The sequence below is a fragment of the Physeter macrocephalus genome, chromosome 20, assembly GCF_002837175.3.
Source record: "Physeter macrocephalus isolate SW-GA chromosome 20, ASM283717v5, whole genome shotgun sequence".
Classification (NCBI taxonomy): Eukaryota; Metazoa; Chordata; class Mammalia; order Artiodactyla; family Physeteridae; genus Physeter; species Physeter macrocephalus.
In genome coordinates this window covers 115,078,977-115,092,245 of record NC_041233.1, presented here as the reverse complement: position 1 = coordinate 115,092,245, position 13,269 = coordinate 115,078,977, and positions in this window count along the sequence as shown.

Below are 13,269 nucleotides of genomic sequence, written 5' to 3'. Positions count from 1 at the left end.
GAACAAAACAAAAAAAGACAAACATCTCCCATGAAATATAGATGAAAATATACTTAACACAATTTTAGCAAAAATGAATCCAGCAATATATAAAAAGGAGTAAAACATGACCAAGTCTGGGCTTCCCTGGTGGCATAGTGGTTAAGAATCCGCCTGCGATTGCAGGGGACACGGGTTCAAGCCCTGGTCCGGGAGGATCCCACATGCCGCAGAGCAACTAAGACCGTGTGCCACAACTGCTGAGGCTGTGCTCTGGATCCCGCGAGCCGCAGCGGCTGACCTCGCGCGCCTAGAGCCCGTGCTCCGCAACAAGAGAAGCCACCGCAATGAGAAGCCCGTGCACCGCAGCGAAGAGTAGCCCCCGCTCGCCGCAACTAGAGAAAGCCCGAGCGCAGCAACTAAGGCCCAACGCAGCCAAAAATAAATAAATAAATTTATAAAACAAACAAAAAACATGGCCAAGTCTGATTTATCCCAGGAATGCAAGGTTTGTTTCACATTTGAAAAATCAGCAACTAAGACCCAACGCAGCCAAAAATAAATAAATAAATTTATAAAACAAACAAAAAACATGGCCAAGTCTGATTTATCCCAGGAATGCAAGGTTTGTTTCACATTTGAAAAATCAAAGATTTCGATTCACCACATTAACACCCCAAAAAAAGAAGAAACGTTATTATCTTAATTGATACAGAGCAAGCAATTAACAAAATGCAACACCCATTTGTAATCAAAACACTAAGAAAACTAAGAATAAAGGGGAACTTCGTCAAGTTGGTAAAGAGGATTTACAAAAATCCATAGCAGTGATCACACAATAGTGACAGATAAATGTTTTGCACAAAGATCAGGAAAAGGCAAGAACGTCTTTATTACCATTTCTTTTCAATATTTTAGTAGAAGTCCCACCCAGTGTACCTTACTTTATTTTTTTAGGGCAGTTTCAGGTTCACAGCGAAATTGAGAGGAAAGTACAGAGATTTGGTGGGCTTATTCCTTTGAATTGTCCTGCCCTGGTTCTGCGGGGGCCCTACAGGAGCTATAAAACTGGATGTCCGTGAGTTAGTTAAACTGGTGTTTGAAAGGTTTTTACTTTCGTTGAATAATCAACTTTAAAAAAATATTATCTATACATCTCAAAGCATCTCCTCTACAAATAAAATTATCAGTGCTTCCTTTAGATACTTTTTTTTCAAATGTCTGAGAATATTTGAAGCACATAGATAAAATGAATAGTGTCACAAGCTTGACCACTTTCAGATGAATCCTTTGCTCAATATGGTTGGTTTTCCAGGCTCAGTAACTAATTGGTTAGTTATTTATCTTCAAACTGATAGCTGGTTATTTTTCCAAACATTTTCTTTTGCTTATTTTCACCAGTCTTTCATCTCTATTTTATTAAATAATGGATACACACGCACGCACACGCACACATACACTTGTCATATACTAGCATTAATGAGTCTTATCCAACATCTTGTCAATATCATGTTAAAAAATGTTCACAAATAAAGAATAAACGACAAGCTACAAGCCTACTCAAGGCTTTCGTGTACAAGCCCTGTGAATCTGTGATTTTTGTTTCCTTGTGGTACACGAAGAGTTATCGGCTGATTAGGATGAAAGTTTGTGAGGTAATTCAATTCAGCCTTCAGTTAAAGAAACTAGATATTTTTTCACGAAATCATAAACATGATGTGAAGGCGGATTGAAAACTAAATGGCTGTGGAATCTGTTCTCTTGTCTGAGTGACAGATCTGTTCCTGCCAGCCCTCCATTCACTAGCAAGAGGGAGAAAATATTTCCAGGTGCACACGGACACACCTGAGCTCTTTCTGCACCATCCTTTAATGTATTTACTAAAAAGCGAATAGATTAAGTGAGGAAACAGCTAACAGTGGGGAAAGGCTCCACTTTCATAGATTTGAAGTAAAAGGAGAGGTAGATCCTACATATCCTTCTGAGATAAGCTGAAATAAATTCTCCACCACCAAATATTTAGTGCCCAGGAGCCAACTACAGAATTATTATATTAACAGTCATACTGAATGTAGACATACCAAAGAATTTGCATTTTCTGTTGTACCTGTTGCTTAACAAATTGTTTTCAATCAAGATTTTATGAGTTAGAACAGAGTACCAGCAGCCTGCTAGTGAGAATGGTTATATAACCTCAGCTTATTCCATAGGCTGAAGCAAGCCATTTTCTTCTAAAAGTTTCAATTAGCTCATCTAAAAACGTCAGCTGGTAAGATTTGATTTCTCTATATGTTAAATGTACCAATGAGAATTTTTTGCAAGATGATTCAATATCCTCTGCCTAATTGTGCTATATGAGTTTCAAGTATTAATGAATTCTGGACCATTAAGACTATAATATGTTGCAGTTTAGTTAGATGATTCATTTTAAGCTTCTTGGAACAGGGACTGTTTTGAATACATCTTTGTATCCCCCCATGGAACCTAGCACAGTGCTTCACAGAGAGCTGGGCTGAATAGACATTTGCTAAATGAATAGATTTTACAATCTCAGTCTGTAGCTACAGTTTCTCAGAGAAAAGGGGAGACCTTGTTTTAGAATTGGGATTGAAAGAGTGATCTCACCCAGTGAACTGAAGGATAAATACACCCAAACTGTAGCCCGTTCACAACAGGAAATCATTGCATAACTAATCTTTAAGACCTTTGTTAAGTGTCAAAATTCCCCAGTTCTGTGCCCTTTTCCCCAAAACTGCTGCCTACACATACACAGAGTTTGTATAATATTCCTTTGTCAACTGTAAGGAGAGGACTTTGGTAGGTCTCACTTGATTGTATTGTTCACAGTTGGGAAAGACAGAAAATCCTCTCTGGCTCTCCTCTCTCCAAAGTCAGGTGTTGAGAGAAAGTGACAAGGGAAAAGGCAAATCGTAACTCCTTAGTTGTTAGCTGCAGATCCGTAATATCTGTAGTCCAAGAAAATTTAATGATATGTATTCTCCAACACACCTTCTTCAAAACGCATGGTCTGGCTTAAGAGAAGTGGTCTGGCTCTTGAAATTATTTCCCTATGATGAGTTAATTAATCCGTACATTGATTCACTCACAAATTCACTGATTTTACCTTGCACACGAAATGGACAAGAGACTCTTCTAGCCCTCAAGGCAGCAATAGTTCTGCAGAAGTGTTGAGAGATCCAAAAATACTCACAAAATGTAGCAAGGGCTAAATTTACAATAGAGTAAAAACAGGAAAGAAATCATCAGACATCTTCATTTTTCCCATGATGCAGCGGATGGGGAACACTCGTTAAGAGCTTAAGGGGTTAAGAATATGTTTGAAGCGATTCCTTCTCATAACATGGCAATGTGCATGACATACACGCGTGCGCGGGCGCACGCTGATACTTTTATTAAGACCTCTGCTTAACATATCATAAAACTTGTGATTGGAAAAGTAGTCACATCCAATGAATTGCTGATCTTCTTACATTTTTAGATGTATAATTTTTAATGGCATACGATTTCTCATTCACTCTTTTTATGGATGGAGAAAATGGCTGAACAGAAAGTCTGTCGCAGAGAAAAATAAAAAAAGGCAGCGTGAGCCTCTTTCAGAGAATTATCAGAGGCTGACACCTGGTGGCTCTCAGCACCGTCGCGATAGAACACGTTCAGCAACAGTACATTACTTTCCGTTCACATGCCTTGTGCCTCCAAGTTCAAATGCACACCTGTGACAGATGGATGTGTCTTATTTTGATGACCTGTCGTGGTCCTTTATATGTTAAACTTCTGCTGATATTTAGACAGAATGAAAAACTGAAGTGAAACAGACATTTGGGGATCAGTTGTACTCCACATTCTGCCTAAAGCTGAAGAAAGCTCCCCCTTTTCCTTTACTACATTCTTTATTAGGTAGGAGAACATCTTTATAAATGGTTACTTGTTACTCCCTGGTTTAGACCGTTTGTAATCGGAAATAAGCCTCTTGTGAGTTAAATTCTTCTGACATTTTTGATTTCCCATCTCTGCTTAAACTTCCCATCTCTGCCTGCTTCACCACAACAGCTGATGTTCAACGTGCAAAAGGATGGCCCTGTAATGGTTCTCATTACCTTTTTGCGTTATTTGGCATTTTTCATATGTTATAGAGTTTGTATTTCTAAGGGTATATATTATGTATGTGGCTATTTTGTCAAATGCATTTTAACTTGATTCCCTCCCTCCTTCCCTCCCTCCTTTTCTGTACCTTATAATTTCAGTTCAATACTTATCGCTAGTACATTCCTCCAGACCTTATGTGTTTTTTCCCCATTGATCAGTGTACACAGTAAAAACCTTATCCTGGAAAGCAGGTTACATTGAATACTTTCTTGACTTTTTTTCCCCAGCATGGCTTCTCTTCTTGATCCCTCTCCAAAAGCCATCAATTTAATGAGTTTGCAAAGAGCTTCCTAAGCACGGGCTTGCTCCTTTGTGGAATTTACATCCATTTTTTCCAAGAGACTGCGTAGACGACATTTCTGTGACAGGAAAATACAAAGTAATCAGCTTGGTGCTTTTATTCATGAGTTCTGCCATGTTAAGCTGTCAGAGGTGTGAGGGGAAAAGAAGAAAACAGAAAAGGAGGACAAAGATAGACTGTAGCTCCCATGGCCAGTGCAGAGTGTGGTCCCTAGTTTAGCCTGTAGTAATCTGTAAGGTTTGCCTTAGAGGCTCGCCTGGAGATCTGAAACTTAAGAGTCTATGAGAGAGCAGCATGCAGGAGAGGGGAAGTCTAGTACCGCTCCGGGTATCCGGAGCTCCCTTTCTACGCTGTCTGCTCCGCCTCCTCCACAAACCCAGTACACCTCCCCAGTCACCCAACCATCACACTCAGCTCATACCTCCATGACTTGGGATATGGCCCAAAGAGAAGATCATTCCTGAACTGAAGCTCAGAGACGGGACACCTTGGTAGTTTGAGTGACTTGGGATGAGGTTTGCTGGAACCCTCTAAGGGCAACTTTTTCCTGAAAACTATCAAAGCCTTTTAGGAAACTGTTTCAACTGAATCGTACATAGAGATTCCAGAGGCTGGAGTACCTTTGTATCTATTTCAAAATACTATATTTTAGCTATTTTTTTAAATGAAAATTCTGTTATGTTTCTATTTTGTTAGTGAAACTTTTGCCTTTATAGACTTTATATAGAATCCAGTGGAAGTCAACAGTTTTCTCTGAATGTTTGTTATTCAGAGTTCAACCCCAAAAGCTTGGAATCTAGCTTTGCTGGGGAAGAGTTCATGGTCCCCTTCTTAGCAATTAATGCAGGTACTTCTGGAAAGCTAAAAAGGTCGAGTACCATCCCAGGCAGCCACATGTCTGTCTCTTTATTTCTCAGTAGAGGTGCCTTGAAGGCTGTGGCTTCTCCAGGGCCACCCCAGGCATATCGTATTGTGCGTGAATGGTGTGCAGTGATGGATCGGGGTGCGGGCCCAGGGCTGTTGTCTCTTCGGTGTTGCTTTTCCTTCTCTACCACTCACTCAATCTTCTCTTAGAATCCAGGGATCTGGTGCTACTGGAACCCAACCCCTTTGATGCTCCACTCTTCTGGAGCTCAAAAGGGGCCTCATGTGTGCTCTACAGACCCTACTGGAAAGATGCCCCCAAAATGGTTGTCACCATTATTCATCCACATTCTTCAAGTTAGTTTGATGACAACTCATTGGTTTCATCTGGGGGTGAGGTTATTTCCATTTTTAGATGCATTATTTTAATTTTGTGTATTACGTTTATTTTCATCTACATGAAAAGAGAGAAAATCATAGCTATACTAAACATACACAACTTCGTCATCCGGATTTGTCAAAGCATAATGTGCCATCTTTATCATCTTTAAAAAAATAAAATAAGGTTCCTGGAGGAAGTGCTGTGTCTGACGTTAGCAACCTGATGTAGAACTTAAATGTACGCGTTTTTGTGCAGTGTAAGCATAGGTGAGTAACTGATGTTCACTGCTAGTCCAATGTTAATTTATAACGTGTTTCATTCATACTTAAACCATTACGTTTAGTTGGAAAATTATATAGAGGATACTTAAAAAAGTTTCTTAATTCTTCTTCCTTAAAATAAATAAATAAAATAGTAATTGAGGCTATCTCCATGCACTGTCCTTATCAGAATTAACCCTCTCCCCTCTTGCTCTCCTCAGAATTAACTGCTACCGTGAAGAGAATTGCATCATTCCTATATATTGTCGTATTTTAATAGGTATTTAATACATGTTCATGTATTTTTAACACAGTACATAAGTTTATACAGTTTGCTTTTTTCTCTCAACACTGTTTTGAATATATAGCCATGTTAATCTATATGTTTAGGTAATTAACCATAAATATTTTTAACCAGATTGTTACAGAGCTTTTGTTCATCCTATAAACTAGCACATAATCTACCTTAAACCAGTAATCTTCTTTGTGGGAAATGCTTCCAAAGACAAATAATTGCTTATTAAGTTTCAGAATGGGTTTTATCTTCAGGTACGAAGGAATTGCAAACTCTTGTTAGGAAATATTGGGAAGAACCTGGTGTAGCTCTTAAGGTAAATTTGGCCTTAAAAGAAAAGCATTGTGATTATTTTTTTTATCACACAAACATGTTTGCGTTCATTTCAAACAAATTTTCCCAAAGTATATTACCATGATGTTGTACTCTGCGTTCTCTATAAAACATGTGTGTGCTACTTGGCTGAAATTCCCTCTCAGTGACTGCTATTTATTAATTCCAGAGTGTGGTCTAAAGTTACCATTTAATTAAATTTCTCTAAATCACTCAATTTGTAAAAGGTGAGGCTAGATATAAACTCAAGCATCCTGACTCCCAGATGCACACTGTTATTACTACGTTATCATGTAACATGACAGGGACTCTGCCTGGTAACCTGTGTGTCCACTCTGTGGAGGTCCCAGGTGGGGCTTCTCCCCGTCTTGCTGGGGGCGCTTGTGATCCCGTTGCGGAGTCCCGCTCTTGACTCCTGGTGAGTTATATTCTGAGGCACTGGTGGGGAAAGAGCCTGTAGGCTCTGGGGGCACTGAAGGTCACCCAGACCTGATCCCATTGCTGTACTAATAACAGTGGACCAAGCCAGGGACCGTCAATCTGCATCACTACCAGTAGGGAGCGTACGTACTCCTGTTCTAACGTGATGTTTTAGAGCTGTGAGAACAGACATCAAGAGACTTTTTTGCCGTTGTTTTCCTCATCATGATGATTTTCTCCCAGAATCTCTCCATGCTTGTATCACAGCAGAAGATGGGGCAGGAGGTTACTGGAGTTAGATGTGATAGAAAGTGTGGGACCTTCTCAGTGGTGTGATTTTGGAGATGCCGCAGAGGCCTGCTGCTGCAAAAATATCTCCCAGTCTCTCCGCCGATGCCCGAGGTTGCACTGCTAATGTTCTGTGCCTCTGTCTACTCTACTTTAATCCCGTTACCAAGAATATTCCATTTACTTCCTGTGAAGAATGCCGGAGGGAACAAAAGACTGGGGTCTTAGTTCTGCTTCTGCCAGCAAGTCGCTGAGGGAACTTATAAAAATTTCTCAACTCCTAATTCCCAGTGTCTTCATTAAAGTGATGGCATTAGAATGTATATTAAATTAAATATCTTCTGGCCATACAAATCTTAATATCTACATCAGCTCAGCAGTTTTCAAACCATGGACTAGGGACCTTTGAAGGGTTGATGACGCCCTTTCAGAGGCCTATAAGGTTAAAACAATTTTCATAATAATACCAAGACATTATTTGCCGTTTAAGGTTCCCATTCTCTGAGAGGAGTCTGCCAGAGGTAACAAGATGTAAACTCACAAGAGACTGAATGTAGACGCAGATCTAAAAATACCGCTCTCTTCTATTAAGCCAGACATTAAAGAGATTAGCTAAAAATGGACAACGGTGTCACTCCTGTCACTTTTTTTTCTAACTTTAGAAAATACAATTTTTCTTCATAAAAGTGTTACTTATGTTAACATGCAATAGTTTATCATTACTGTTTTATTTTTTTAATTTTTTAAATTTATTTGATTTTATTTTTATACAGCAGGTTCTTATTAGTTATCTATTTTATACATATTAGTGTCTACATGTCAATCCCAATCTCCCAATTCATCGCATCACCACCCCCCCTGCTTTCCCCCCTTGCTGTTTTAAATTAACTGTGAAATAAAGACTTTAAACAAATCTCTCAGCTTAAATTTCTAATATGGTATGTATCAATATATTTAACCCACATAAATGAAAGCTCTTTGGGGTCCCCGATAATTTTTAGGAGTGCAGTGAGTTTCCAAGACCAAAATGTTTGAGAACTGCTGATTTCTACTCTAGTCGGAGAGCGTTTATGATTTTCCTCTCTCTGGGCTTTGATAAAGGAAGGAAGGAATAAGGATTCTGAGGGCACTGTAACTTGAATACCGGACTAGGAAAGAAAGAAGTTACAGAAATGAGGATTCAGGAGCGTTAGATAATGAATCCTCTGTAGAGTTACAGATGTGGGCGGCCTCCTCTCATGACTTCAAAACATGAGAGTAAAATTGTCCCTGATACGAGGTTGGGCTTGTGGGATGGAGGAAAAACACACCCAGAGAGCTAGCTATGCCACATAAAGTCAACCGCCAGTCTATGGTACTGCGGCCTACTGGTCCATTAATATGCATTTAACATTAGGTATAACAATATTAGAAAATAAAAACATCCACTTTATAGCTGTCTATAAAGGAATTGTACAGCAAGATCGTATTTCTAAATGTTTTGCCTTGGATTGAAATGTTGAAATACATGGCACTTTCAAATGTTATTTCTGCATTTACAAAAAGTGTCTTCTAATCTATGCTATGTTGTAAGATACTGCACTGGGTAAGGAGGATCACTTATTTTAGCTACGGATCAAAACTGGTAGCAGTTATTTGCTTCTTTCTAAAGTATTGCAGAACGTAGAAAACATGTAGGACAGTCACACTGCCTTTTTTGGTGTAACTGGAGTGACAGCAGGAAAGAAGAGAGAAAAAGCGACAGAAACAATATTGAAAAGATAGACAGCATGAATTTCTCCAAAATGATGAGAGATACAACACATAGATTGAAGGATTCCGGCACCCTGTTGGTAGGATAAAAACAGAAAACCCCACATCTGGGCATATAGCCAAACTGCTGAAAACCCAAAACAAAGAGAAAACTTTAAAACCAACCAGGGTTGGGGTGCAGAGGCCTAATAAGGGACCAACAGTAAGATTCTCAGCTGCCTTTGCACTAAAACAATGGAAACTAGGATACAATAGTTTACTAGTCTTAGACAACGGGTCGGGCTTCCCTGGTGGCGCAGTGGTTGAGAGTCCGCCTGCCGATGCAGGGGACGCGGGTTCGTGCCCCGGTCCGGGAGGATCCCACGTGCCGCGGAGCGGCTGGGCCCGTGAGCCACGGCCGCTGAGCCTGCGCGTCCGGAGCCTGTGCTCCGCAACGGGAGAGGCCACGGCACTGAGAGGCCCGCGTACCGCAAAAAAAAAAAAAAGAAAAGAAAAGAAAACGGGTCAACCTAGAATTTTAACTCGGTAATATATCTTTCAAAAATGAGGGCAAAATGATTATTTTTCTAGATAGCCACAAGCTGAGAGAATTTGTTTCCATTAGAACTGCACTGTATGAAACATTAAATGATTAAGATAGAACTTAAATGATTCCAAGTAGAAGTACAAAACTACAGGCAGAAATAAAGAATCCTGGAAAAGGGAAAATATGTGGGAAAATATGAAAAAAATAGTAACCACTTAACAATAATTGCTATGTTTAAAACTATGCTTGTAGTTTTACAAGATATAGAGTTAACTATATAAAAACAATGAAAGAAAAGGCAGGGGAGTAAATATAGTTAAACTGTGGTAAGATTTTGTATTTTATGGAAAGTGATAAAATTCTAATTTAAGGTACTCTTATAAGTCATGGATGCATTATCACTAAAATAATAATATAAAAGTTAAAATAAAAGATCTAAAAGAACATACTAAATGGAATAGCAAAAAAAAATTGACTAATCCAAAAGAAAGCAAGAAAAGGGAATTAAAGAACAAAGAATAGATGAAACAAATAGAGAACAAAGAGGAAGATGGTTGGTTAAATCCAAATCACATCAGCAATTAAACTGAATATACATAGAGTAGATACTGAATAAAAGAATACATTTTTCAGGGTGGATTAACAAAATAAAAGAACAGCAAGACACAACTATAGACTATTTTTGAAGACACACACATATGGCCACAGATAAATCAAAAGCAAAATGATCAAACAAGATATGCCACAGAAACCTAAACAAAAGAAGGCTGTCATGATTATTTAAATATCAAAGTAGATTTTAAGGCAAACAGTTTTATTCAGGAAAATCAAGGATGTTTTATAATAGTAAAATGATCAATTCAGTAGGAAGACACAGCATCCTGAAATGTTCATGCACCTAGTAACAGCTTCAGTTCTCAGATTTAAAATGTTGAAAATAATTACTCTGCTGTAAGTGATAGAAGTGGCTTAGTTAAACGGGATACCAGTAAATATTGCTTGGAAAATTTGCCTGATTTTCATCCACAGAAGCCAGAGTGTTATTTAGTCTTACTTATTTTGCTTTTTAAATGCATGGCTGACTTAGAGAGCTGGAGCTCAAGGTGACATCACTAAGAGTGACAGTATTTCCTATTTAGATGCTTAATTTGTGTCACAACTAATAAGTCATAATTGGTGTTAAGATAAAAATATATACTTATGTAATGAAAGGTGTGCTCCTCAAACATGTCAGGCAAGCAGATGTATTATTTAGTAAATAGCTTTTTTCCTTATCAAAAATCTGTCAGATATGAGTATCACAGATCTCCTAAAGAATCCGTAAGATCACACCCATCATCACTAAGTAATCATTTGTGTAATACATGTAAGCTTCTTTCTGCCGAATTTGTTAGCTAGGTTATGCATGCGCCTGTTTATTTTTTTTAACTTTGTATTTTATATTGGAGTATAGTTGATTAACAATGTTGTGATAGCAAAGAGATTCAGTTATACATATACATATATCTATTCTTTTTCAAATTCTTTTCCCGTTTAGGTTGTTTCATAATATTGAGCAGAGTTCCCTGTGCATGCATCTATTTAGAGACACAAAGTTTACATAAAAATGGTGGAACGTCTTAGTTACGCTTTTAATTTTTTTTTTTTTTTTTTTTTTTGCGGTACGCGGGCCTCTCACTGCTGTGGCCCCTCCCACTGCGGAGCACAGGCTCCGCGGCCATGGCTCACGGGCCCAGCCGCTCCGCGGCATGTGGGATCTTCCCAGACCGGGGCACGAACCCGCGTCCCCCGCATCGGCAGGCGGATTCTCAACCACTGCGCCACGAGGGAAGCCCGCTTTTAATTTTTGATACCTACAGTTTTCACTCATATCTGGTGTACAAAGATAGCCCAAACGATTTAACAGCGCTCAGGCACAGAAATCGAGGGTCATCTTTTCCAGAACAATTTCATTCGTGTGGTGAAGGCAAAAGCCAGATTTCAAGAGAGGAGGACGCAGACGGAGGCAACGCTTGGAAAGCACACTTGGTTCAAGCCTCATCTGGGACTGCAGCCACAGCGCCTTACGCATCTCTGTAGATACTCCTAGAGTCAGGGGTCAAACTATCATTTTCTGTCTTGCATTTACTTACCACAAAATGTCTTGAAATGCCAGCTTGAACTTCCTTTGATTACATCTTGAAATCTGCCTTTGGAAACTAACTGAACTCTTCACTCCTAAAGGTCACGGTCTCCTACTTTTCAAAGGCAGTGGCAAGTCCGTCCTCCTTGACTCGATAAACTTGCTTGTTTTGCCCAACTCATTGTCACCACTCCTTCCCTGGTCCACCGTGGTCCACCAAATTGACGGCGTGCGCTACAACTTCTCTGATGTTTTCATTCTTGTGCCTAAATACGGACATTTCACAGTATTATTCTTCCTTCGGTATGGTTATGGGCTGAAAGTTTGTGCGCCCCCAAAGTTCCTATGTTGAAACCTAATCCCTAATGTAATGGCATTTGGAGGTGGGGCTTTGGGGAGGTGATTCCTTCATGAGGATGGAGCCTGCTAGGAATCGGCAGAGAGCCAGCGCACTCCGTCTCCACCAGGTGAGGGTACACGGAGATGGCCCTCTACAAACCAGGAAGTGGGCTCTCACCAGACACAGGATATGCCTGCGCCTTGATCTTGGGTTTCCCAGCAACCAGAACCGTGAGAAATAAATGTATGTTGTGTTGTTCGAAGCCACCCAGGCATTTTTTTTTTTTTTTTTTTTTTTTTCTCGGTACGTGGGCCTCTCACTGCTGTGGTCTCTCCCGTTGCGGAGCACAGGCTCCGGACGCGCAGGCTCAGCGGCCATGGCTCACGGGCCCCGCCGCTCAGAACTCTCAGAGCTCAGCGTGTAGTTACACTTGCAGGTAAAGGCTATTCCAGCCAAAGGCTACAAGGCAGAGGTAGCACAGGGAAAAGGTACATGTGGCACAGCCCACAGGACGCAGACTAACTTATTCCTCCAGCAGTGCGTTGCGACAACACATGCAGGTGTGTCTGCTGGAGAAACTCACGGTTTCTGCCGGGTACAGAGCACATAGGCACCTTCGCCAGGCATGTACCAAAACTCCAGACTCCCGGAAGGAAAGGGGGCACTTGGTATAAACCATTTGTTTGTACAAAGAATTAAGTCAGAGTGAGCCATATTTGTCACTTACGTAAAGCTCCACATCCGTGTAAGGAATTCGAAGTCCTAGTCCAACGCCCAGTTGCCAGGCTAGGAAAGCAGGCCTTTCTAAGGATGGGAGTCTCAGGTCCGTACACGTGGTTTTGCATCAGATGTTCACATATGTGAAATTATTTCACATTGTCATACAGGAGTTTGGAGAGATTGTTTACAAATTTCCAATATTGTCTGTGTCATTCCGAATCTTACCAACTAGAAGTAATCACTCTACGGTAGTAAAATTTTAAATATTTTTGTCAGCAGAAGGTGCAGCCCCGGGATCGGCCGCGAGGTGGCGCCGCGGCACAGGCCGCTCGGCGATGGGAATGCGCAGGCCCAGTCGGGCGCCTGGGGCGTCAGTGGTCCGGGGTCTCCAGGACTAGGCCTCCGCTGGACCGCTGGGCCCGGGAGGCCCCTGCCTCGGGCCTCAGAGTGGTTTCGCTCCATCCGTCGAGGGGCAGTGCGGCCTCCACAGGCCGGGGACTGGTCCAGCGCAGGCGGCCGG